The sequence below is a fragment of the Notolabrus celidotus genome, chromosome 17 (assembly GCF_009762535.1).
Source record: "Notolabrus celidotus isolate fNotCel1 chromosome 17, fNotCel1.pri, whole genome shotgun sequence".
In the NCBI taxonomy this organism is placed as follows: Eukaryota; Metazoa; Chordata; class Actinopteri; order Labriformes; family Labridae; genus Notolabrus; species Notolabrus celidotus.
In genome coordinates, this window is record NC_048288.1 from 20,619,975 (window position 1) to 20,646,577 (window position 26,603).

Below are 26,603 nucleotides of genomic sequence, written 5' to 3' on the forward strand. Positions count from 1 at the left end.
ATCCAATATGGTTCCAGTCGACGATTTGCTTCAGGAACAGATGGGTGACGTCACGGATACTATGTCCATTATTTATACAGTCTATGGTTCTGGCACACTGAGCTCCTGTCCATCACTATATCTGTATCAAAGAGCATTCTTGTCCCATACTACAAATCTTCATGTATTATTACTAACCATCTTCTGAGGAGTTCTTGGGCTCCCTTATCTCGTAGTATCCTCTGGAGTGTTGCTACAGACAGCCGGCTGCTGTGGACCTACCTGCCTACCTCTAACGGCTACAGCAATTAACATCAGTGTTACTTTTATGATCATGATTATAGCTGTAAATGTGAATAAGAAGAACTTATCTACTCCAGCTGTTGTGATTAACCTCATCAGTTCCCCATATTTCAAGTACAGGTTATTTTCAAATTGAAGAGTTGTCTATAAAGCTGTGTTGTATTTTTTGTTGCACAAACTTTGCCTCAACTGCCTCATTTGCGCCTGTATAAAAGATATTTCCTATATTCTCCAGAACTATATGCAATAACCCCTTGAGAACAGGACTGGACATGTTGTGTTCAGCTCATTGGCTATATGAGCAGATGGTGAGAGCAACAGCTATAACATAATAGAAAAAAAAAACCTGTCTCATCCCCTTCTGATAGATTTTTCCATTTATAATTGCTGGAAGCAAACTAGGGATACTAGGGAAGCTAGGGAAACACTAACTTACTTCACTCAAATATATTGCTTAAATTTTCATTGTGAACATTGTTTAATAAGGGAATACTCTTTTTTTTTAATGATGGCAATATATAACTCTGAACCAATTTCAACTTTGTTAACCCTCCTGTTATGTTGCAGGTCAAATTGACCCTTTTTAAAGTCTATTTTAAGCAATATATGCCTTCCAAACCAGCTAAATGCAGCATCAAAATATGGGCAGCATGTGACAGAAGAGGAGTCGTGTTAATTTATCAATATCACTTCATACAAAAAATGAAAAATATAAAAATTTAAAATAAAATAAACAAAAATCTATGTCATGTAAGACTATTGTATTTATATTGAGGCCTTTCCAATGTACATTAAAACAGTTTTAACATGAGTTTTAATGAAAAACAAGTGAGTTATCCTCATTGAACTATTATCTTTGAGAATTAAAGAACACCAATGGACCAAATATTGATTATAATGGAGTTAAACATTTTATTTAAAAAAATGTGTATTGGGATTTCTTGGGGATCTGACACTTTTGGATAATTGAATATGCCACGGGTCAAATTGATCCAGGAACATTATTGCTGTTCCAGAGAAACAAACATAACAGGAGGGTTAAATAAAGTTTTAAAAACTTGAAACCTGCAGAAATGCCTTTGCAAATTCTCACTTTTCATCTTTCTCACAGCAGTAAGTGTCAGTGTCAAAATTCCTGACAATGACACACACATTATCACAACCACCAGGTCAGCCTTGCAAACCCAAACTTATAATTAAAGCAGCTCCTCCAAACCAACAATTACATCCTGTGGTTTTGAACAACCTGCCTTGCTGCACTTCTACTGTCAGCATTCCAGGCCCCAAAAATGACCTCTTTCTCTGAGTGTCACAAGGGACCTGCAAGTGAATTGTGTCTCGCCCCAATAGCTCAAGAATGCCGCTCTCTCTTTCACAGCTGCCAGCGTTGTTGAGTAAATGATGGTGCTCTCAGCTGAAAGACATGAAACACTTGCCCATGAACACCCAGGGTCTTACGAGGAGCAGGCCCTCCCGCTGTGCACAGTTACACTCTGGTTCTCACTTATTTATGGAGGAATGTATCCCTGAGCGCACTCCCACTCTCCTCTACCATTACTGTCCCATAAGCATGCAGTTAGATACAAAGCCCTGTTGTGTGCAATAAAAGCAGGGCTCACAGGGAGCCATTCATAATGTGGACACATAACAGCACTGGACCACTGTGGAGTATGTGACAGTATTTTTATTATGTAGAAGTTATCAGGGTCTGGGTATCAGATGATCCCTTCATGTGGAACTGAGCCTAGCAAACAAATGGATCTTATTTAAATATGCCAGGAAAGAATTAGGCTTCTATTACACTGGTGTAATAACCATGTATGTCCAAATAATGCAAACGATTACTGTGACTGACACTGTTTTGAAATGCTGTCAGTGGGCTTGATCCTAATCCATGCTAGCAGCATGCCTCTTTGGATGTTAAGGACTGAAGAAAATTGGATTGATATGTTGTCAAGTCATGAGTTAAAAAAACTAAATCCTTTTGTGATCCTGGATTTTTATCTACATTTGTGATTTTCATTTCAATATTGTGACAAATAGATTGCAGAAATCCCTTTCCTGATTTGAATCTTTAAAATGAGTGTAGTTCAAATAATTCATACCTATTTACTTTAGATTAAGTTTAGGCATTCACTTTAAAATGTTTTTAACTGATTTAAAAGTCTACATTTTATTTTAATATTCACACTGTGATGTTCAGTTAAGAGATGTGTGCAAATGCTACCACGCTAATACTGCAAACAAAGACTGAGAGTATGGTGAATATTATACCTTCTAGTTAGCATATATGCTAAGACTGGTTTCTACGTGTTGTGAATTTCATTTGAGGACTCTTGCTAAAATCATGTTAGCTAGCTTAAGTTAGCATAGCATTATTTATTTGTTTATATATATCTTTTAAAATTTCTCTCAATGTATCTGGGTTTTGTCTTACTACTTGTCAATAGAGGTCAATTTCTATATTCAACTTAATGTAAGGTTATCTCTCCTTTTATTTTATATATATATATATATATATATATATATATATATATATATATATATATATATATATAAAATTCATTTTTTCATTACCATCTGTTGGCCTGTCATTTGTTTATTCTGTTTATTCCTCTTCTTGAATCTCCTTCGTTGCTCTGTATTTAGGGTGTACTCTTGGTCAGGGGGGGGTGGGTGGTGTTATTGTGGGGTATTGTCTGTACAGGTTCAGTATGTGTGTTAATGTTTATATGTTGAATAAACTCAAAACTTCTTAAATACCATTAGAATTTTTTTTTAGCATTGCCTTAAAAGACCTGCTACAACTGCTAAAAACTCCTGTCTTTGTTCTTAAAAAGTTTGAATGTCTATATTTCAGTATCACATTTAAGCTAAAATATCCATTTCAGCAATAATGGTAAATGTTAGGATGAGTACTATACCTGCTAGTTAGCCTAAATATGCAAGAATTGGTTGTGACATTGTGAATTTCATTTGAAGGCTCCTGCTCTTGGCATGCTACTATACTGAAATTAGACTGGCCTCAAAGAGATGCTAATAGGGACTAGAGACTTGTGCATTAAAAAGCAAAGATTTTCATGTCTAGTGTTACCTTAAGGTTTTAGTTTCAGTTCAGCCAGTTAGAAAATGTTAGCATGCTTACGTCAGAATTAATAGGCGTGGCAAATTATTATTTATCACCAGTATGCAGGACTTGCTGTGGCTTGAATTTCATTTGAAAGTTCATGCATACTGGCATGCTTAAGTTAGCATAGCCTGAGAGAGCAGCCAAGACAGCTACAAAAGATGTTTTTTTCTATAGTTAGAAAGCAATAAGTTATTTAATACCAGTGTGTTTTTAAGACCCAAATCAGAATAATAGCTTGCAAACAAGTCTGAAAACTGTGGACTCCTCTGTGTCTCACTGCCAAAGAACCTCTCCCACCAGTCATACTTCCTGTGTCAGGCTGACCACCACCTGATTCTGTGCCCTTCACTATCACGTTACTTTCTTCCGCCCACAACCAGCACTGCACACTGACCATGCCAGGCTTCAGTAGCAGGCTAACGCGTGAGAGTCTATGTAGGTGACCCTTCTCTCATAGCAAGAGGAAAAAAATGAGCAGATTTCAACACTACTGACTGCTGATCTGACAGAAAGGGTCTTTCCACGCAGGTAACTGACACCAGCCCTAGAATGAGCCCCCACAATGCAGCAGGGCCACATTTTCCACAAAAAATCCAAACACAAACATACAACCATTATGCTAACACCCACATGCAGGAAATATTAGACTTCCTATCTGGGTTTTGTTTCAGGCTTTCCATGTCAGAGTCGTAAAAACACATTCAGGCATGTCGACACTTTTGAATTTCGCTCACAATTGGACAAAGAATTTGTGAAAGGGATTCCTTTAAAGATAAAAAGAATAGATGACTTTTCTAAAATTGGAAGGATTGTACTTGTAATTTAGCCTCAGGCTAAATGTCTGAAATCAGACATCAAATACCTCATTGTGAATGAGCAACCTTTGCCCTGAAGTCCTTCCCTCCAATAGGATGTGAATCAGTGCTGCTTTGTTTTGATTCTACGAGTGTCAGGTCAGGATTTCACAATGTCTGGAGAGCGCAAGGTTCAAACGGTTCCTTTTTAAACAAGAAAGTGGTTTAAATAAATTCTTAGCTTTTCAGATACAGAAATTCTCACCATAGTTCTCATTCTTTACATCTTTCACCCATTTATTTAGATTTTTTTTCTGACAAAAATACCCACTCCTACTATTTTTTCTGACTGAGCTGCAAGTCCACAATGCTCACTTGTACAGCAAGAAAATTGACACCACCAAACTGTTAATGAAATTCCAGTCAATCATTGTTCCTCAGCTGTCTCCTCACTGCTTTCCTCCCAATTAAGATAAGATAGGATAAGATATCCTTTATTCGTCCCACAACGGGGAAATTTAAGTGTTACAGCAGCAAAGTAGATAAGCAAATAAGCATATCTTACAACATATATACACAACGTATATACACAACTAAATAAGTACATTTACAAATATTTCCAAAACCAATGACCTGGTGAAAATGTGCACAGACTTGTAGCCTAGGTATAAACAATGTACAGAACAGAACTGGGAAGATGGGTAGAAAGACGTATTGCACATGTAAGAAGAGAAGGATGAACTGGATTGGGGAAATATTGCACTTGAGTCCGTTTTGGTGATGTTATTGTTATTGGTTATAGAGTCTGACCACTGCAGGAAGAAAAGACCTGCGATATCTCTCCATGAGACACCGCGGGTGAAGAAGTCTGTCACTGAACGAGCTACCCAGTGTTGTTATGGTCTCCTGCAGGGGGCATGACATGTTGACCATCAGAGAAGATAGCTATGCTATCATCCTCCTGTCAGCCACCACCTCCACAGGGTCCAGAGGGAAACATCTTATTCTCATTAAAACATCTTTATACACTTTAAACACAGAGCAGGTCTACACAGTACTCCTTAGTATTATTTTCAGAGAACCATCAATGAGCATGCATGTGTCGAGGAAAACTGTCTTATTTAGGCAGAAATCTCAAGCAGAACCAGACCTGTTGGAAAGTTGTTCGCCTCCTTCAGCTATTTTCTTCTTTTACTCACATTTTGCTTTCTCTACTTCCCCACTGTATTTCTGTTTGTTCTATCTATTCTCCCCTAATGAGACATCTCCCAGCTGCCATGCTGCTGTTAATGACCAGTGGTCTCCACCCTGTTAGCTCAAACCACTGCAACATCTGTCTCAGCTCAGACGTGCAGACACCCATATTTCTGCGGTACACACGCTGATTGCAATGCTCCCGACAATTAAGATGCATGTGTGTATCAGTGGCAAGTACAGTATGAATGTGTGTGTGTGTTTGTGTGAGATGGATTCACAGGCCCGTCCAGACTCTCCGCTCGGGTGAAACCTTATAAACAAGACAGTGTTGCCAACCTGACAGGCAGCAGGCCAAAAGATATGAGTTACAGACATGTGGTCTGCTGTGTGAGTGTGGGTGTCAGCGCTGAGAATAGCAGCAGCATTGGGGTGAGCGGATGTGATATCAAAACAGTTCTGGAGCAGCAGATCGTTTGGCAGCTTAACATTGCAAAAATAAAAGGTTAAACACTGTACATAACAATCCCCCTGTAGACTGCGGGCATATTTAAGTAAGACTCTTTGCTGAAGCTGCACTCAATGAAGTGTGGCAAATTGATTTTACTGCTGCTTTACCTCCGAGTGGAATTGCTTCTCCTCAGTGGGTTCGACTTGTAGATCTTTAACTCAAGTGAAAAGTTAATACCCTTCCAAGTGAATGGACTACGACTTCCAAGTCTTTGTGAATGGAATAAGTTCTTGAAATCCTGCTTGGAATCAAAGAAAACTTTTCTGCAAATCAGTAAATTTGCTCCCTTTCTCCTCTGTCTCCCTCATCCCTCCGAACAAACTAAACAAACAAGTGGAGAAGAGTGGAGAGAGGAGTATCTCCCCCCTTAGACAGCCTGAGGACAACTCAAACAAACAGCTCTGTTTATTGGCTGTCTGCACTCATCAGCACAAACAGCGTGTCTCTGACTGCTATCCCTCTCTGACACACATCAGCACCCGATCAATCCCAAGCACATCACCTCCCACTGCCTCCGCTCTGCTAAACAAGTTGATGCTCCTTTTAAGATGCACTGCATTTATGTCGCACCAGGGGGTGCTGTTGAACATGCTCCAGGCGTGTTGTGCAATGATCAGAAGGTTAATATAGTGTGAGAGAGTGAGTGTGAAAGAGAAAATCAAGAGAAAGTTTGTGTGCCTCTTCTTCTGGCACAAGGAAATAAGCTTGAGAATATTTCCCTCGTCATTTATTAACCGGGACACTAAGTGCTGCTTAATGAGCCGCTGTGTTTGTTAGTGTGTCTGTGTGCAATTATGTGTGTGTGTGCACACAAATGCACATGTGTTTGCCAGTGAGCCCCAGCAGTGTGTACACTTCATTAACCCACAGCCAGAGTAGGTGTAAGTCAACCCAGCCATCGGCTCAGAAGTTTGCTGGTCTCCCGTGACAACAGTCTCTGGGCCAACATTGAGGGCCGGAGGTGTCCTAAGGGGGAGGGAGGGAGAATGAGAGGGATCTGTTGAGGACAGCTGCAAATGGGTGGAGGACATCCACCCAGGAGCCACAGGAAGAGGAGTCTGAGAGAGTTTGGATGATGAACTTTTACTGTGGGATCAGACTCACTGCAGGTCGACCTGATATGATCCAGCCTGAACTTTCTTCTCGGATTAAACACTGAAGTGAGCTGGGTGTGAAAATATTTAATTGCTCTGAATTTGATTACACCTCATCCCCAGAGAGTGATTCATATGTGACAAAAAATTGTGACTGGACCTGCGTTCCATTTCATCTGTTTCAAGAAACCAAAACGATGCCTTTTTTCTTTTTTTCATTTGGATGTTTTTCTCCTGTTACACTAGTGAAGCGATAGTCCTTCATGCTTGGTAATGGACTGACCTCCCCAATCCCAAACTCCACACTCACAGACTTTAATGCACATTCCCCGGTAAGTGTGTGAGTACTTATTGCTGTTCCGCTGTCAAATCATCAAGTGTGTGAGACCTCTGATGTTGACTTACACACTTTCTCTGAGTCCACATGTCTGCAGACTGTGACTTGCCCAGAGTTCATGGCAAACTAAAGGTGCATTTCGACCAAGAGTTCCAGGGTCTTTTCGCCCCCAGAACTACTTTACCCTGAACTAAAAGGTTCCTGTGCCCCCATTGTTGTCTATGTTTTGACCGTGAACTGAAGTCCCAGGTAGATTGTGCAAATCAGGCCATTGACATATGGAGAAAAAAAATTATATTAAATAATATTTTGAAATCTTAATAAAAAACTGAACTAGTATGCATTCCCAGGAACTCCCTCTGTGTTTCAACAACTGTGTAAACTCCACAAACACTGTTACGTTCAAACGAAAGTCCCAGGACCTTTGAAAATTACTATCCACCAAGCAGGGGCTTTTCAGGGGGAGATTATCTACCCCTGAACTAAATTTAGACCCTGGTTCCTCCGGTCGAAACGCATGTAGTTCAGGGGTAAAGTCCATAGTTCCAGGGTAAAGTTCCTGCGGTCGAAAAACACCTTAAGTGACATGAAGGACACTGTTGTTCAGCCCCTCACTGTAAATAAAGTTTTGTATCTTAAATCAGTATTAAATAAAGTGTGAAAAAAACATTTAAACAAAGCAAGTATGAAATATGGTATTTTGACAGTTGTCTTTTGTTATTTATTCAACTTCAACACACACCACATTCACACAGGGATGACAGAGCCTGCAATGTAAAGCCCCCATCAGTATCAACTTATTACATTCACACACCGTTGGCAGTTTGGGGCTCAGTGTCCTGTCCGAGGACACTTTGGCATGTGAGACCTAGGATCGACCCGCTGATGTTCTGATTGAAAGATGACCGACTCTACCCCTGAGCCACAGCTGCTTAACGTTGTGTTTCAGTCAAATATTCACCAAGGATTAACACTGATGTCCCTTTGACTTTTGTTCGTTTGCTTAAATACCTGAACACTGAACTGTTAGACACATAAATCTATGTTTTTTTGTGATGTCATGAAAGTGTGTTACATTCCTCATTTTTATACCATCTCAAGCCCTCACGGACTCAAACACTTATCCACTGCACTTTTGCAGCCATTTAAGTCTGTGAAGGTTCAGTGCTTATATGCTTTAAGCTGGATGTCGGGATTGGGTGAATGACTGCTTTGTTAAGCTTGTTGTGTATATTTTCAAACACGCAATTGCAATTTATTGTGCTATTAATGGTATTATTGAGAGGATGCCGTTTTATACAAGTATCTTTTGTTGTTGTGGGGTTTTTATATAGCTGAAACATAACTGAGTATAGTCTATTGCATTTATTTACCCCAGTTTTCATTAACAGTTCGCTTTAGTGGGTTTGCCCCATGTAATGATGTAAAGGTTGTCGTTTTGATAAGCTGCCATTTGTCTCTCTTCCTGAGAAAGTTACTTCACTATATTTAGTGCACCTTCACTGGTAACACAGTTTAAAAAAAATTATGATGCTACAACAACCACTGAGCAACACGCAATATAAACCGGCAGCACCACAAACTGCAACCTCCAGGCTATAAAGTTGAATCATCACCTCTCTAAAACTCTTCAAACAAAATACTGAGCATTATGTTCCTCATGCAGACTTCAGCAATTATGGCAATGTGGACCTAATATGCCATTCCTTCCTTCCTTCCTTAGGGGGAACTGATCCTCAAAGCCTGTGCATGCAGAGGACACAATCATCCCTCTGCTGAACTCTGACCATGTGATCATAATTTCACTGTGGACATCTGTTCTGCTCGCAGAGTTCTGCAGCAGACTGTCCATCAGCCTGCAGGATGTTGCAAAAAAAATCTCAGGCCTCCTTAAAACTGCTGTTAAGATGTTTTCTTATCTGTTTGGCAAGTTATCTGCATCGATGCAATCAGTGCAAGAGCATGCAGCGGAAATGCACTGAGATCAACATACATACAAAAAAAAAACACAGGCACTTAGAGTAAACACTGCTTAGCTTGTACAAATAGGCCTAGAAAAGGGTACTACCTTCGTGTCTTGTCAGGTGATAATCAAACAGGGTAAGACGTGTTTCTAAACTGATGTAGATGAAGAAGAGAAATTGCAGCAAAATTAAAGCAACTCTGGTGCTGCAGCGGGTTAACTATGCGTTCAGCTAGCACATGGCTTCCATTTAAATGTCTTTGAATATGCGTGCTCTCTCACAAGTTTATTAAAAAGTGATTGCGCTGCAATTGACTCTCTTCATAGCGATAAGCAGCTTATGGCCCCAGACTTTTTTTGCCAGCCAGTCAATCATGTGTTCCTCACTGCCTCTACACTCTGCACTGTGTATCTCCCCCTCTCTCCTCGTCCTCTCTGCATGCTAGCACAGTGTAACCAGCGTAAACTTGAAGCTTATTAATACCTAACAGCTCAGGCATGCAGTGAAAATGAAAATGTGCGACTAGATCAAGTATTTCCAAATCAGCATTTGTCACACAGTTAATTCACCGTGTGACATTAGGCTTCAAAATAAAGATGAATTATTTTTATACTTCACATCTGTGTGTCAGAGAGCTGATGAAGACGGGTTGCACCATCCAGCTTTGGAGAGGTGATAAGTGATGCAGGTGGTGAAGGGATGTGAAATGGGCCTCTTCGAGTGGGGGTGTTGAACACTGGAGCCTCTGTCCTGGTCCTAATCGGTGAAACCTGTGTGTGTTATCCGCGTGCCTATAGATGTGTGTATGTGTGGGTCAGAGGGTGGACTGTATCAAAGCTTCAAGTCTTTGTGCAGAGGAGGGAGCTGGGAGGTTTGTGAATGTGCTACAGCTTGGACAGACCTTTTCAGAGCAAGAGATGAGAAAGCTTTAATGCAAAAATGTGCATTAAGTGTAACAGTGCAGGCTAAGTGCATTCTCTCCCCTCAAGGCTGTATGTAAAATGGGAATTTTAATAGTTTGAGGCCACATAAGACGCACATAAAAACAGGTTTACGTAAATGTTTTCATAGAGGAATTCAATCACAAGAATTCAGGTGATCAACCTCAGGGGGGCGGCAGGAGAAGAAACAACACTTGCCGTATTATATTAAGTTTGCAGCGACTGAAATGTTGCAGCTTTCCCATGAGAAAGGGGGAGAAGAAGTGAGTGCCTGTAAAGTTTAATAGTTTCACCACAGTGGAGCCGTAATGGGCAGCCATGTGGAGATCAGGTCACAAGGTGTGTGGATAGCAGAGGAGTTCGTGGTGGGTATAATTTTAACTGCACAATAGTGCCAGTGATTGATATTACTCTGCACATAAAATAGCAACCTGGCATCATATTGTCTTCCTGTGTTATTAGACTCTGTACTGTAATTTAACAGCCTGGATTATAAAGATTTAGGAGGGGATGCAACAGACAGTGGCACCTTATTACAGAGACATCTAAAGTCACTGCTTTAAAGCCTCTGTAATCAATATTTTTATATTAACAATTGATCATATGGCTGCATAAAAAGGGAAGTGACTCAGCAGTTCCCTTCAGCTAGTAGGACAAAACAATTTAGAGTCTTTCAGCTTGTTGTTTTGGTGTTACTGGACATTCTCACAGCCAGTATTTATTCCAGATGCAGCAGTTTTCAGTGACAATGCTCTGTACGATAACTTTGCCTCACAGACAGTCAGCGAAAACAAAAGTAACCTGTAAAGAACAACTACTTATCTCAGGAGTTGGAGGAGACCAAAACAGAGCTACAAAGGCAGTAAAATAGGCTTTCAATTGCAAAACAGATAGAAAAAAAATCTGATTACTGCAGATCTACGTCTGTCTGACGCGGACATGAGCACCACATACTTGTGCGTCGATGTGTCCGTGTCGTGCAGCAATTCTCCACCGAAACACTTGAGGAGCAGTGTGGTCTCTCTGATAGCCGGTCGCCTGCTTCCGGCCTCGCTATGATCTGTGTTTACTTTTCCACAGCGATTCAGAGCGTGTCATGTTAATCTACAGCTGACACATGTTTCTGTTTATCATACAGACATGATAACATGAATAATAGAGAGGAGAAGATGAAATACACGGCCGATGAGAGGGGATCCCGGAAGTGCTGTAGATGCGGGAAATACCATGCCTCCGAGCGGACCAATCACAGGGCTTGTGGTCCACGCTGATTCTATGGGTAGTTACATTTTGGAGGAGGTGCACATCAGCTACGTGCGTAGGCCTCTGCGTAGGTACAGGAGCTACGCGGACCTCCGGAGTAGGCTATGCCGTTGATTCAACGCAGAAGTATAAATCAGCCATAAGTCAGCATTTCCAGCATGCCGCCTGCCCTTATTGGACAAACTATCTCTTCAGAAAGCATTGGGTGACGTCACAAAAACTATGTCCATGTTTCAACAGTCTGTATTCTCTTTTTACATATGTGGTTAAGCAATATAAAAGATTAGTGATGGCTGTTCAATATGTTTTTTGTAAGGTCACAGGTTAGATTTCTACAGTTTACAATATATGCATTAACAGCTTGGCAGCACCTATAATGACTTTCTTCCTGCCTACTCATGCTTGTGTTCTTCAGATTAGAGCTAAACACAAAACAGCACTGGGGACAAAAGTAAACTTTTAACGGCTTAATAAATTTGTAGAGCACTAAACTAATATCTTGGCTGCACCAGTGCTGAGAAAGGCAAATGCACCAGTCTTCAAATACAACTGCCAAACCAGATTCAAAGAGACCTGCAGGTATGTCTCTCTGGCTCGTAATAGACTTTTTAGCCACTGTCAAGAAGAATTCTCCTCATGTGGATAGACACACAGCAATTCCTTCATATGTCATAATGTTAGCCAGATGTTAGCTCTCTGATATTTACAATGCTAGGCTTACTCTTTGTGTGACAGATGCTGGAACAGGTCTGAATAATATTTGTTTTAGCACAAGTCTAAAAATAACTCCAGGAAAAAAAGCACAAAAGCTCCACAGGAGGAGGGTAAGATATGTTTTTGAGATCCCACTATATCAGCCTCAGGAGCTGGCCAGACTGCACTGACCAGGAGTTCTCTGATTGGTTATTAATGACATCATCCCTGGGGCCGGTCTCCCTCCCAGCCTGACGATGTCATCAGTGCTGAAGCATCTCAGTGATGTAATGCAGGCTGGGCCATGACAGACACTCAAGTAGCACTCTCTTTTTTTCTTTCCATGCCTTCCTCTCTTTTCTCCTCTTGTTTCGTCTTTCCTCCCTGCTTCTCCATCTTTTCATCATTCCCTTTTTTCCGCTCATCAGCTGCATCCTGATTAGAAATCTTTTCACACCTGTTTATTAGCAAGATTTGCTGTTAAGCCCAAAGCTATTAGGAGCTTATGAATGAATCCTAGAAAGACATGTAAAAAAAAAATGACAGAAGGGGAGCATTTATGTTTCTTAATCCTGTCTGCATCCTGCAGCTGTAATTAGAATTTAAGCAGTGATCAAGACCGATGTGAGGAAAGACGTAAAAACCCAGGTGGGGATGATGTCATTAAACTGTAGGTTTCTTTTTATGGATTAAGAGCAAAAGCCCAATTCTGCAAAAGTAGATTTAAAACAACGAGTGAATATAATGACACAGCTAACCTAGAAAAAGTGGCACATGAAACATATGCACACACAAATGTGTAGCCCCACATCCAAGTGTTATGTCAGTTTGTTACAATCTGATTTATTTAGACCATTTCATCTTTTTGGCTCGGCTTTTACATCTGTTTTTTAATCACAATTTGTGAGAGAGAGAGTTTGTGAGTGTGTGTTTGACTGTGTAAGTGTGTACGTGTGTGTTTGTGTGTGTGTGTACATACGTGTCCTGGGCAAACATCCAGAGCTCAAGCGGATTAGTGAGGGGGACTCTACCCTGATCAAAGCAGCACAGAATCCAGCTTACTGCGACATACTGTGTGACACATTACCCCAATGGAAATGATACTGTACTGAACTGTGTACATGCTGGGAACACACAGACCAGCAGCTGCAATGCAGTAAAGACTCTTTAAAGGGAAGAGTTTGAGAAATCTTGTGTGTCCTTCACATCCTTTAGAGAAATGGGAGTCAGAGAACTGACAGTCAAAGTAAGAGCAGTCATCAAGAGTGAAGTGTGCAGCTGCTCCATTGAAACTTTTTTTTTTTTACCAGAGCAAAGAGAATCTTTTGGTCGTCTCTGGAAAGCTACCAAGAACAGATTTTCCCCTTGGTGATGCAGATGCAAGTTTTTGGCTCAGACTTACAACAACATGCTAACAAACTGAAGCTCAACACAGAAAAGTAAAGTCAAATTCAATCATTCACTGGGTCTACAAAACAAAACACATTCCTCTTAAGCTCCTTTCCACTAAATTTAAATTGTTCTGTTTGTCTGGAACAATAAGAAGCTTTCCTAAGTATAGACCACTCTCTCAAGATGGTGACGACCATGATGATAACCTTAAAGACTTTTGAAAGGCCATACACAAACCAGATGGTGTTATTCCTATGGCAACGTCCATTTAAATACAGTCCATGGTTGAGGAGAATCCAAAGAGAGTTATCACAGAGTCTAAAATCCATTGTTTCATTTGATCACCTTTAAAGGGATATTTCAGTTTTTTTGAAGTGGGGTCATATGAGTTACATTACACTAGTGCAGGCAGATCCAAACAGCTGATCGGGGTGTATCTGTGCTCATGCAGCGGAAGAACACCGGTCTGCGAGGTGCATCCGAAAATAGTGCAGGAAGAAAGGGGGTTTCTGACGGCAAACTGAATAGCTTCAATTTTTTCTACTGGTACATGCATTTGCACCGTGATGAGTGCCTGGACCATATTTTGTTAACTTTGGCGAAATTACGCAAAATAGGCAACCCCGTCCGCAGAGAAAATAGCCAGCTTGCCGGCCTTTTCATCTGGGAATTTTCTCATTAAAGGGGAAGAGCTCACCGGCACCCATTGTAGCTAGCAGGAGCGCTAGTGTAATGTAACTCATATGACCCCACTTCAAAAAAACTGAAATATCTCTTTAAGTTCATTGTTTTGGTTTTCAGGCCTGCAACTGTAATATTTGAACTGATTATTATTCATTTTATTATTTCAGCCACAGTAGGAAAATGTTTTTCAGCAGATCAATCTGCAGTACATTCCTTCCAAACACCAAACAAAGATGGACACAGTTAGCCACTACCTATCTACTAAATTGGGAGGAGGCGGTGGAAACCAAAACAGAGCAAAAATAAAGTAACAACTCTAACTTACATCCATCAGATGGTCAGAAATACCAGTTTATAATAATGCTACTTGACTGGCAGTTGGAACAAGTTTTATTTGATGCATAACAGCAATGTTAACAGTAGATAATAGGATTAATTAGTCCATCATTAACACCCTGCTTTCAAATACTTACTGTAAAGCCTTATTAGCGTCACATCTCTAGAAACTCAACCTCATAGTTCTGTCACGATTTCTGGTCCACTGTAATTGGGGCACGCTGATGCTAAGTAAGACATACATTATGAATGCACTCCCAGTAAATTCAGCCGGAGATACTGACTGTAATTAAGTCATTCTCCTGCTCCACAGAGAGTCCTCCATCAAACTGTCTGAGGCTGACTGAGAGACCAAATGGGATGTGTCTGAGTCTAATAATAAAAAGCCTCCTCAGCCATGGCTGGGATCTGTCTGCCTGAGGAGATAGTGAGCAGCATTTAGCCAGATTTAGAGGAAGCTCGAGCAGACAGTGATATGAACTGATTTCTTAATATGTGGGCGGTACAGTGGTGTCTCATAGCATGACGGTTGTGGGTTTTGATCTGCGGGCCTGATGGAACTTTTCTGTGTGGAGTTTGAATTTTCTCCCAAGGCACGAGTGGTCTTCCTCCAAGAGACATCTACTTTAGGTTACATGGCGTCTTTTAACTTTCTATAGGAGGAAATGTGAGTTTAAATTGTTGTCTCTATCTATGGCCGTGATTTCACCTGGTGTTAACATGTGTCTTAAAATGCATCTGCAGAGACCACTTAGGATCAGATCTGAAATTTCCACTGTATCTTCAAATACATGGTCTCAATCAACGACATCAGCCTCATACAAGCTTTTGTTTCTAAAAGACAAAAAAAACCAACAGCAGGTATGCAACTGAGGCAAGCAGTAAAGCAGTAAAGCAGCAAAACAGTGCTCCACACGAATGACCTCATCACACCACCCACTCACAGCTTGTGGTAAATGTTTCAGACTATTACGTGCTGTGTCCACACAATGGCTCACCCATCTTTATACAAACATTTTTCTAGGAGACTCAGAGGGAAAAGTCCAGATAAAGTCAGGATAAGTAGATTCAACCATTTGGGTTTGCACATACACACACTCCAGTCTCAAAGTATAAAGCCCATGCGGAAGTGTTATAAACTGCAATTCATCGAGAATCCGCTTGAGGCTGGCTGCAGAAACACCGGAAACCACATACACACCAATTAAAAAAGCAGCATTAATAAACATGTTTACAGCCTGGTTCAAAAAACGGTTTGGCTCTACGTAGCTAATTTCACACACTGTACGGGGGTGAATTTTTTTCTAACACAACGGTTCAGAAGATATTAAGATTACGAGTTTTTGCCCAAATAAGGACATGACTGACGTGACTCCTGGCCGTGAACACAAAGCTGTTGGCTAGGAGGCTCAAACTCCGCCCCTTTACGCCACACTATGCCTGGTTGAGTTCCGCATTTCCAATATGGCTGCCTCTGTCGATTGGCTTTAAAACAGCGCTCAGGAACAGATGGGTGACGTCACGGATACTACGTCCATTATTTATACAGTCTATGGGATTTGCATGTGTGAAAGGGGCTAGAGAGACAGCTAATATGGGCGACATTCAAAATAATAGAGCCAATAGAATCTTACAACAGACACTAGAGAAACAGAAACAGAGAGAACAGTAAACTTTAAATCAGACCTCATCGCTGCTCTGGCTACAGAGAAAAGGTGGCCCCAGAATAGGAACTAGAGCTACTTGTACATACTGCAATATAAATGTGGGCACCTTCAAATGTGGCTTGAGGGACTGGCTCTCAATGCACCATAGGTGTGTTTACTGTTGTGCTACTGTACTATTGGCTGTCCACTTGTGATCGATTACTCGGGTATTTACAGCCTTGTGTCCAAACATATGAGGCACATTAATCCTTTTGATGTCCCTACTTTATGATCTGCAGTCCTCTGGTCGGACAGGCAACATGCCACATTTCAACACAGCTACATGTGCACACACACAGACACAGACCCTCAATCCTTCCCTCAGGTTCATTATGTACGCAGTGAGAAGGTTATTTTGTGATGCCTCTGTGGCTAACCACCGTCATCCACCACCTAATGGCTTTAGCATGTGCCTGGCAGCCCATTGGCTCCAGCGGTCTCAGATCTTGGAGAGCTGAAATGAAGCAGGGCATTGTTGTTGTGATGCCGGGGAGGATACAGTCACTTGTGAAAGGAAAACCTGGCAGGAAGGAAACTTCGAAACAAAGTGCTAAGAAAAGGTGATAAAGGGACACAGGAGACGGATCTGTGATGGGTGTGTGGGTGAATGAGAAGGGGCTGTTTCCCCCGTCTTCCTGCCATTATAAGAAATCCTGGAAATGTTCAGAACTTCATGGAATGTTCTGCGGCCTTAAATTTTGAGGGAGAAGCAGAGTGGGATCTTTGGGGGAATGGAAAATCTAGGCAAACCAATTACTGGCCATAGTTTTGCCCCATTTATGGAACATGTAATGATAGACTGCTTAACCATGTGAATGCCCCATAATACAGATATTATCTGTAAAGACAAGCTTTAAAATATTAAGTTTCTCCACATGTGTTGTAAAGGAGCTTTCAGGCTTTAAATTCTCACAAGAACCCGTCACCAGACTGGGTAATATGGAAAATACCTGAGACCTGTTATGATTTTCAGCCAGGAAGGCAGCTAAACTATACCATGAATATTTTTTACACTTGGAACATATTTAGCTTTTATTAACACTGGCAACACCACTGAGCCCATTCATAGTACCCAGTTTTAGCAGGATGGTATAAGAGATTTCTTCCATGATAGAAAATGTCAGATTTTACAAGATGGCTTTCATTACTGTGAGTGGAGCCTTAGGCGGAATAACTCATTGGCACAGCAGTGTGGTCTGGGCCCAGAAGATGTGGAGGAAAGAGGCTAAAAAAATCCTCGTCTCATCAAATCACGCCAAGAAAACACACCAAGTTTTAATTCATTTAGTGTTATGTCACAATGTATTTTTGCTTTTGCTGTCTTATTCCATGTCGCCCCTACTGACTTATTTCAAGCAAAGACTGAGTATTATTGTTGTCATGAATGCAATGGAGGAAAATTTGTCATGTGACTTCTCTAAAGAGAAGGAAAGTCCACTTACAAGGTAGCCGAGATGAAAGGATGGGGGGTATAAACATCTTTTACTCAGGAGATGACTGTTTTATTACAGTAAGAAAGTAAAGCTCTTAGCTCTTGCAGGGGCTGTAGCTCTGGTTAATGACTACTGCCATAATGCTATAATGCTCCACTACCTGGATGTAAACAAACACAGATGACAGATGGCATCTTGTTGTGCAGCACAGTTTGGAAGTATTTTGATCTAGAAAATGAGTTAAGTTGTTTGTATGCTGCGTCAGGTTAAACAGTTAAGCGATGTGTAACCAGCACAGGCATACTGTATGGACATTCACCTGTAAGGACAACTGAAGGCTGGTGGTGCTAGCTCTGCTAACCTTAGCCATGCTTACCAGACCAGTTTGACATGGTTTACCCAGAAACTCTATGAACCTGTGGTAAAAAACTGTGCTCAATTTTTGAGTGTTTTCTTAGACAGAACTTTAGTTCCTGTTTTTTTTTTTTTTTAGGTTATATTTTTGGGTATTTTGCACCTTTATTATAGAGGAGAGTACAGTGGATAGTGTAGGAAACTGAGAGAGAGTGGGGGTAATGACATGTGGGAACTTGCTCCCAGAGAGTTTGACATCACAACAGGAAACACAATTTTTCTCTGTGGATTATGCTTGTTATAGAAAAGCCAACAACAACAACAACGAGCTCAGCTAATGTTGTAATCCACTGTAAGCGTTCAGCATTCACCAACAGCGCAACAAAACAACATCAGGGGAACGTATTGACATTTTCACGCCACATCTGTGTGGACAATTTCAATCTGAAGGGATGATCATTTCAGTGACAAAAAGATGTTTGATTGAAGACTTTTTTTGCTTCTTGTTATTTCTTCTATTGGTTTAACTGTCATCTTTAACATTCAGACCAACTGCATATATGAAATAAAGGAGCGAGAGATACAAGATAAACTGAGAAAGCTGACACCAGATACTCCTTATTACTTGAACCAGAAATAATTGCCTTAATGAATCATTTAATGGTGGTACATCACATTTCCCTTTACAAGTTTGACATAAAATAAAAGTAATTTCACCCAAATCCAAGAGAAATGCAAGAACAATGCATACGTATAGAAATAACCATAAATAATTACCTTAATGAATAATTTAATTTTCATTTAAAAAGCTGAATTCAAACTCGGGCCAACCACTTCATGGGTGCGCAACTTAACCATTCGGCTAAGTCTGCGCCCAAGTTCCTGTTTTAACAACCAAAGAGTTTTGGGTGCCTTGACCTGACTGAAATCAAACCATTTCATAAGATGTCTCATATGACTAAGATCTGCTGACAATTGTTAACATGTCAAAGAAGATAAAGCAACAAAGTCCACCTGTCTCTGCACTTTTATTCACGTCCAAAGCTCATAAATGTATCAGAGTTTGGTGACAAGTGAAAAGCTGAAAATGTGTGGAAACAATTTCACCAAATGTCTGCAAAAGCGTTACATTGTCATCATGTCATCTTCCGATACAATGAACAAAGGCAGTGAAGTTTAGTTTGAGCTTATTCAGCACCATAGGTTACAGCTGGCACAGCAATTCACCACTGAGAATAGTCCCTGACCGATGTGTTACTTACTGCTGTTGGAGAGATGCTCCCTAAAACTATTGTAATTTCCCAAAAGTTAGAGATTATTCTTCCTCTAAGGTGTATATTTATGGAGAGTCTTTACAGATTTTTAGAGTGACTGGGATCTGTAGCTGACAGCCACAGACAGGCTGGGTAAGTTGTCAGAAACTTGTACTGCTTCCTCTAAACTTCACCACCACCAAATGCTGTTTCTGTGACATGTGACAAAATCTGTCATCAACCTAAGCACGGATTTGAAATTAAGAAGAGTCACAGTTTTTTAATCCTACTACTACTTAAATAAAGTCTTTGAAGTAAACCTGATTCACACAGCCATACACAGTGCAGAGAAAGAAACTCCCTCTCTGTACCTCTGTGTCATTACATTTAGCCTGAAATGGTTCTGTTTGATGCTCACTTAAGGCACCCTGCAAGGCCTCTCTAGTATTTACATGGCTGAGTCCAGTTATCAGCCAGAGCAGGAAGGTCTTCTTTAAACAGACCCAAACACACCATGTAGAAGTAGAAGGCAGGTTTCCGCTAAAAACTTCTAACTCCAGAGCTCAGGTATTGCTGCAGTTCCTAGAATAGCCCGGCTTAAGCAAAACATCCTGTGTCACCGGCTTTGCTGAGTATTTTCAGAAATGGGACTTTCATAACTTTGACTGCAGCTAAATGAGAGTGAATTGAGTTTAAAAGACAGAAGAAAGAATTATAAACTCATGCCACGTTAATGACTCATTAGCAAGTGGTCAGTTGGGTCGATAAAAAGCGTTGAAAAGGCTCACATCTAAGGGAAAAGGCCATGACACAGCAGGTTGTTAAATGGGACTCAGGACAGAACTCTCATCCATATTTATTGGGATTAAGCAGCTTTAATACTTAAATTCAGACATTTCTTAATTAACAACAGTGAACAGGGGACAGAAAACCTGGAGTGCTTTACACGCTTTCAAGGAGTGAGAATGATGTAAGCAAATTTAGTTTAACAGGCCAGAACATGAGGACGTTTATGGATTCTTAGAGACTAATTATTACTTTTCACCTCCTCTCTGACCTCCTTTTTGTTCTTCTCATTGATGAATCTACTCGCGGGTCAGAGACGCATGACAGGGATACACAACTCTTTCCGTGTACACAATGCATGTCTGTTGCAGCACAAAAACAGCCCTGGTATGTTGTTTGAGTGTTCTAAGGAGGCACCACGTCCAACAGAATGCCTGAAGGAGTGGACGGATGGGAGAGGAGGGGGGATGTTTACTCTGGGAGAAACGAGTCGGGTGGGGTGGGGGGGGGTTTAATGGGGACAGAAGAGTGTCAGAGCAGTGTCTGTTGAGAATCGCTCCCGCCTTCGTCTCAGACTGTGGGTGGGGAACATTTGTCTAACCCCCTCTTCTTATTACTGCCAGACAAAGAAGAGATGGTCAAACAAATGACTTCACTGAATGGGTGGAGTCAATGAAGTCTGTCAAACTTATAGACGTCAAGAGGGAGTTGAGAAAATACGGGAAAGTAGGGCAGTATTTTTACAAGAAGAAGACCTAGAAGACATATTTCCTGAATCAAATATAAACTCTTAGAAACTTTAATCAGATCTTTCACAGCTTTTACAGGCTGCCACTTTTTTGAGTTGACCTTCTGTGACTTCTCCAACATGCTCACTCTTTGCAGCGAGGCCAACTAACAATGTCATTTTAGGTCTTGGCAGATTTTCAACTTGCTCCCAGAGAGTTTGACATCACAACAGGAAACACAATTTTTCTCTGTGGATTATGCTTGTTATAGAAAAGCCAACAACAACAACAAGCTCAGCTAATGTTGTAATGGTGAGATCCACTGTAAGTATTCAGCACTCACCAACAGCGCAACAAAACAAGACAACATCAGGGGGAACGTATTAGCATTTTCACGCCTTATCTGTGTGGACAATTTTAATCTGTAGGGATGATCATTTCAGCGACAGAAAGATGTTTGATTGAAGATTTTTTTTTGCTTCTTGTGATTTCTTCTATTGGTTTAACTGTCTTCTTTAACATTCAGACGAACTGTGTATATGAAATAAAGGAGCGAGAGATACAAGATAAACTGAGAAAGCTGACACCAGTTAGTCCTTATTACTTGAACCAGAAATAATTGCCTTAATGAATCATTTAATGGTGGTACATCACATTTCCCTTTACACGTTTGACATAAATAAATGTAATTTCACCTACATCCAAGAAAAATGCAAAAATACAATGCATATGTATAGAAAGTCTTTCATACTGTACTTTCTTACGGTTAGTTTAGAAAAAAAGTTCCTTAACTTTTCCAAGAAAGCTTATTTGACACAAGAAGAGGTCAATTAACAAGGTGAATTAGGCAATTAACATTGTAATGATTTGGTCAGATTACAGCATGCACTCACCCCCATCACTATCAGAATCAAGCTGTTTTGGCCAAAGACGGCTCCACGTCTAAGCTGCTGAAAGTCCTCCTAGAGGACAAGATCAGTCAGCGAACTGAGAACATAATTAGGCAAAGTCTTACAGCTTTTTGAACTCAACTTTTGATGTGATACAAGCCCAGGACACTTAACTGTGCTCAAAGACAAGGGGTGACCCTGGGAAGTGAAGTCAGCATTTACATAAACCTCAAAAACAAGAAGTAGCTTGTGATTAACTTTGGTGTGAAGAACTAGGCGGTGATTCTGAATGAAATGGTGAGCCGACCTATGATATTGAGCACATTATTGACCCTTAAAATTAATACTGAAAAATAAATTATTTTTATATTATCTTCTATTGAAAAATATACTTAATAATAAAACACTTTGTTAATGTTTGGAGAAAGAAAGAAAGAAAGAAAGAAAGAAAGAAAGAAAGAAAGAAAGAAAGAAAGAAAGAAAGAAAGAAAGAAAGAAAGAAAGATAGATAGATAGATAGATAGATAGATAGATAGATAGATAGATAGATAGATAGATAGATAGATAGATAGATAGATAGATAGATAGATAGATAGATAGATAGACAGATAGATAGATAGATAGATAGATAGATAGAGAGTTAGATAGATAGATAGATAGATAGATAGATAGATAGATAGATAGATAGATAGATAGATAGATAGATAGATAGATAGATAGATAGATAGATAGATAGAAAAAAAGAAAGAAAGAATGAAGGAAAGAAGGAAATAAATAAATAAATAAGGGAAGATATAAAAAAGAAAGAAAGAAAGAAAGAAAGAAAGAAAGAAAGAAAGAAGGAAATAAGGAAAGAAAGCAAGCAAGAAAGAAAGAAAGAAAAAAGAAAGAAAGAAAGGTAGGAAGAAATAAAGATAGAAAGGTAGAAAGACAGATAGAAAAAAGAAAGAAAGAAAGAATCAAAAGAAAAAAGTTGAAAGAAAGGAAGAAAGAAAGATAGATAGAAAGAAAGAAAGAAGGAAAGAAAGATAGAAAAAAGAAAGATAGAAAAAGAAAGGAAGAAAGAAAAAGAAAGATAGAATGAAAGAAAGAGAAAGAAAGAAGGATAGAAAAAAGAAAGAAAGAAAGAAAGGAAGAAAGAAAGAATGAAAGAAAGAAAGAAAGAAAGAAAGAAAAAGAAAGGAAGAAAGAAAAAGAAAGATAGAATGAAAGAAAGAAAGAGAAAGAAAGAAGGATAGAAAAAAAGAAAGAAAGAAAGAAAGAATGAAAGAAAGAAAGAAAGAAAGAAGGAAAGAATGAAAGAAAGAAAGAAAGAAAGAAGGAGAGAAAAAGAAAGAAAGAAAGAAAGAAGGATAGAAAAAAGAAAGATAGAAAAAGAAAGGAAGAAAGAAAAAGAAAGATAGAATGAAAGAAAGAAAGAGAAAGAAAGAAGGATAGAAAAAAAGAAAGAAAGAAAGAAAGAATGAAAGAAAGAAAGAAAGAAAGAAGGAACGAATGAAAGAAAGAAAGAAAGAAAGAAGGAAAGAAGGATAGAAAAAGAAAGAAAGAAAGAAAGAAAGAAAGAAAGAAAGACCAACAGCATCTGCCAGTTCTACTTTTACTGTGAACATAGAATGTTTAGCAAGCTAACAACAAGCAAAAATGAATGATGTCAACAACCACACAGCTAACAGCCAAAATCAAGCAGTTAGTTTAAAAACATCCTGAGTGTTTAACTTCAGAATCAAACAAATCTAGAGTTCATCTAGAGATAATTCACGCCTGTCCTATTGATTTGTGTTTCTTGTAAATGTTAGCTAGGACGTGCCTGAGTGCTAATGTTAGCTGTTTTCTGATGGGAGGCAGGTTATCAAAACATTTTTTTACCCTGTACCTCAATATGGCCTGGTACCTCTACAGATTTTCACAGTCTATTTTTGGGGGGGATAAAGTGACGTGATAAAATCTGTCACATTCTCTACATTTATATGACTTATAACTTACTAATATGTACTTTAAACATTCCTTCTTTGTCTGAATTTGATAAAAGGCATCAAACAGGCAAAAAAACCTCACAGAGTTCTTTGTGGGGGCATGCTTGATCATATCCATAACTCAGCCACAAATCAGAGCTGAAATGAAAGCTGTGTAATGAGGTTTGATCAAAACCCTGAAGCTCAATGAGACGTGGCGTGACCTGGCTTCAGGCCCGATGAGGGATGACAGCACAGACAGCTTTCAGGAGAAACACCTGGTCAGACCTCCTGCACCCACCCCCCCTTCCCCAACACCCGCTATCCCAGCTCCAATCCTGCCCCTCCCGGCCTCTGCACCGCTCTGCCAAATGCCACTGGTCCAGGTGTGTTTCCACTGAGGCTCAAAGTCCAGTTGAGCCATCAAACAGCACAGCAGCAGATTTGCATCAGCTAATACATGTGGCCTCGGTTAGGTATTGATTTTGATCTATTACATCTGGATACTGACGTAGGAAAGAGGTCCAGCCAGGTAATCAAGTGGTCAAAATGCTACCTTAGCTTCTTGTAATGATGTCAGACAAATGGAGGCATATGGACAGGAGCTACTGTGTGTAAAAACTCTGCCAGGGCCTCATATGCTAGCACTTAGACGAATAGCCTGGCTGAATTAAACTGGCAGCCAAAGCACTGCCTAACAGTTAATAACAGTTTCCTTTGGTCTCGTGACAAATTGACAGCTTGCTACATCAGCAGAGTGCAGTGAAAAACTTGAGAGAGACAGTCTAGAGCTGTCAAAGTGCTGAAAACGAGCAATGAAAGATGAGGTTCAGGAGCTCTGGCTGGGGTGCAAAGGTGCAAGATCATTTGTCTTTCTGACGAGGAGCCCCCCCCTCCCCCACCCCTCCGACCTGTTTACCTTCCTTCTCGACGGGGGGAAGCTGAAGTTGATATACCTATTGCTGAAAGAGACCAAACAAATCTCAGCCATCCTTAAACACCTGGCTGGTAAAAATAAAAACAGTGCTATGGAAACTATGCTAAGTCAGGGGCTCTCTATAAAAGTTAATGTCATTGTGAAAACCTGTGAGGAGGTTCTAACGGGTTGTAAAATGGACTTGAAATGATACTGATGGCTCTTTTTCTTTTTGACCTACAAAAGCATACAAGACCATAAGCACTTAGTTTAGCAATTGCTATATTTTTGATGCCCGAAACCGCTGAGAGGGTCAGAGCAGTTTATTTACATTTTCAACAGCAAATATTCCTAATTAGTGACTTATTTGACTGTTAAAAGAAAGCAGCATTTTTTTTTATCAGAAAAAACTACCTTGGCATTAGGGGTGGGAATCAAAAAACATATCGGACTTAGAACCGGTTCCAATTGATCAATTCCATCGTAATTGTACACCTCAAATGTTATCGATTCCTCTTAAGGATAAATTTCCCAACACACGTCACACACTCTGCGACGCAGAACTCCTTCAACCACGAGTATTTTCCTCCAGACTCAAGGGGCCACGTCCGGACTCACACAGCCGAAAATGAGGCACAGAGCGCGGGTAAAATACCTCCACGATGACCCCTGGAGGAAAAGCATTTTTCCTCTCCAAATTCAAAGTCTTTTCATCCAGACTTGAGGGGCCATGTTCGAACTCACGCGGCCGAGAATGAGGTCAACCTATCATTCAGTATGTTCAAGTTGAATATGTTAATGTTCAGTCTTGGGCAGACATCATTTTGGAAAATATAAAATGGTTCCTTTTGGTGAGGAAGACTGTAGAACTACCTTTTTTCCCCTTAAAAAACACTCAGGAATCGTTAGGAGAATTGATAAGGAATTGGATTGATAAGCAGAATCGACAATGGTTCTGACATTGATAAAATCTTATCAATTCCCATCCCTACTTGACATGTAAAGAAAAAGATCAGAAAAGCTACAAGATGTAAAAAAAATGTCCCCCTGGGGGCGTCGAAACTGAACACAGACTGGAAGTTTCATTCAGGAGCTTTAAACTTCAGCCCTTTTTACATAGTCTGTTTAAGGTGGGACTTTTGTCTCTGCCACCGAGCACTGAGGGTTCACGCTTCAAAGAGGGTAAGTACAAAGACTCAAGCATGATTTATACTTTGTACTAAGTATGTGGCTTCAAAAATGTAACTACACTTTGCAACAGCCCTGTGATTGGTCCGCTGGTTATTGTATCGCCTGCATTCACAACATTTACAGTATCGCATACCCTGCCTACACTGATTCAACGACAGTACATTTCTCCTCTCTTTTAGTACTTGTAATAAATGCAGTATGATCAACTGTTGCTCAACATGTATCAGCTCCAACTCCAATAAAATATGATCTGATTTAGTCATCATGGTTTCCTGTCAACAAACAAGGAAGGAAGGAATAGAAAACTGTCAATATAACTAGCTTTGAAATCGCAATGCCGACTTGCATTTAGGCGGAATATTGCAGTGCAACGTAGGACACTATAGCATAGAGTCAAGGCAGAAGTATATACCAGGCTGTTGTTAATTTACAGTGGCAGAATCTCAATGTAACAAGGGTTCATGTTTCTAGCATTTCACTATGAAGCTGCCCATTAATTATAGGCTTGTACTTTTTATGCCCCAGTGTCTTTTTGAAATCACGCACTCCCCTCCTAAGAGCTTCATCATACTTTGTTTGAGCTTCAAGGACCCCAGACCTTTCCTGTTCTCTTTGAATGATTCTTAAAACTCCGATTCAAATCATACATAGGAATCTTTGTGAATTAAGTTTATTTCTAAAGTAATCTTTCCATGCAGGGTCAGGCCGGTCTTTTCCAGATGTAAATCTACTCAACAGTGGAAAGAGCTGAAGCCATTCCAGTGGTGTCAGAGAGCTCC

The 26,603-nt window shown here is 40.1% G+C and overlaps 1 protein-coding gene across 3 annotated transcripts in view; it reads right to left on the bottom strand.

Moving 5' to 3' along the window:
• Positions 1–26,603, bottom strand: part of si:ch211-285f17.1 (sickle tail protein homolog) — a 117,899-nt gene that overhangs the window by 62,059 nt on the left and 29,237 nt on the right. The window lies entirely within an intron of this gene.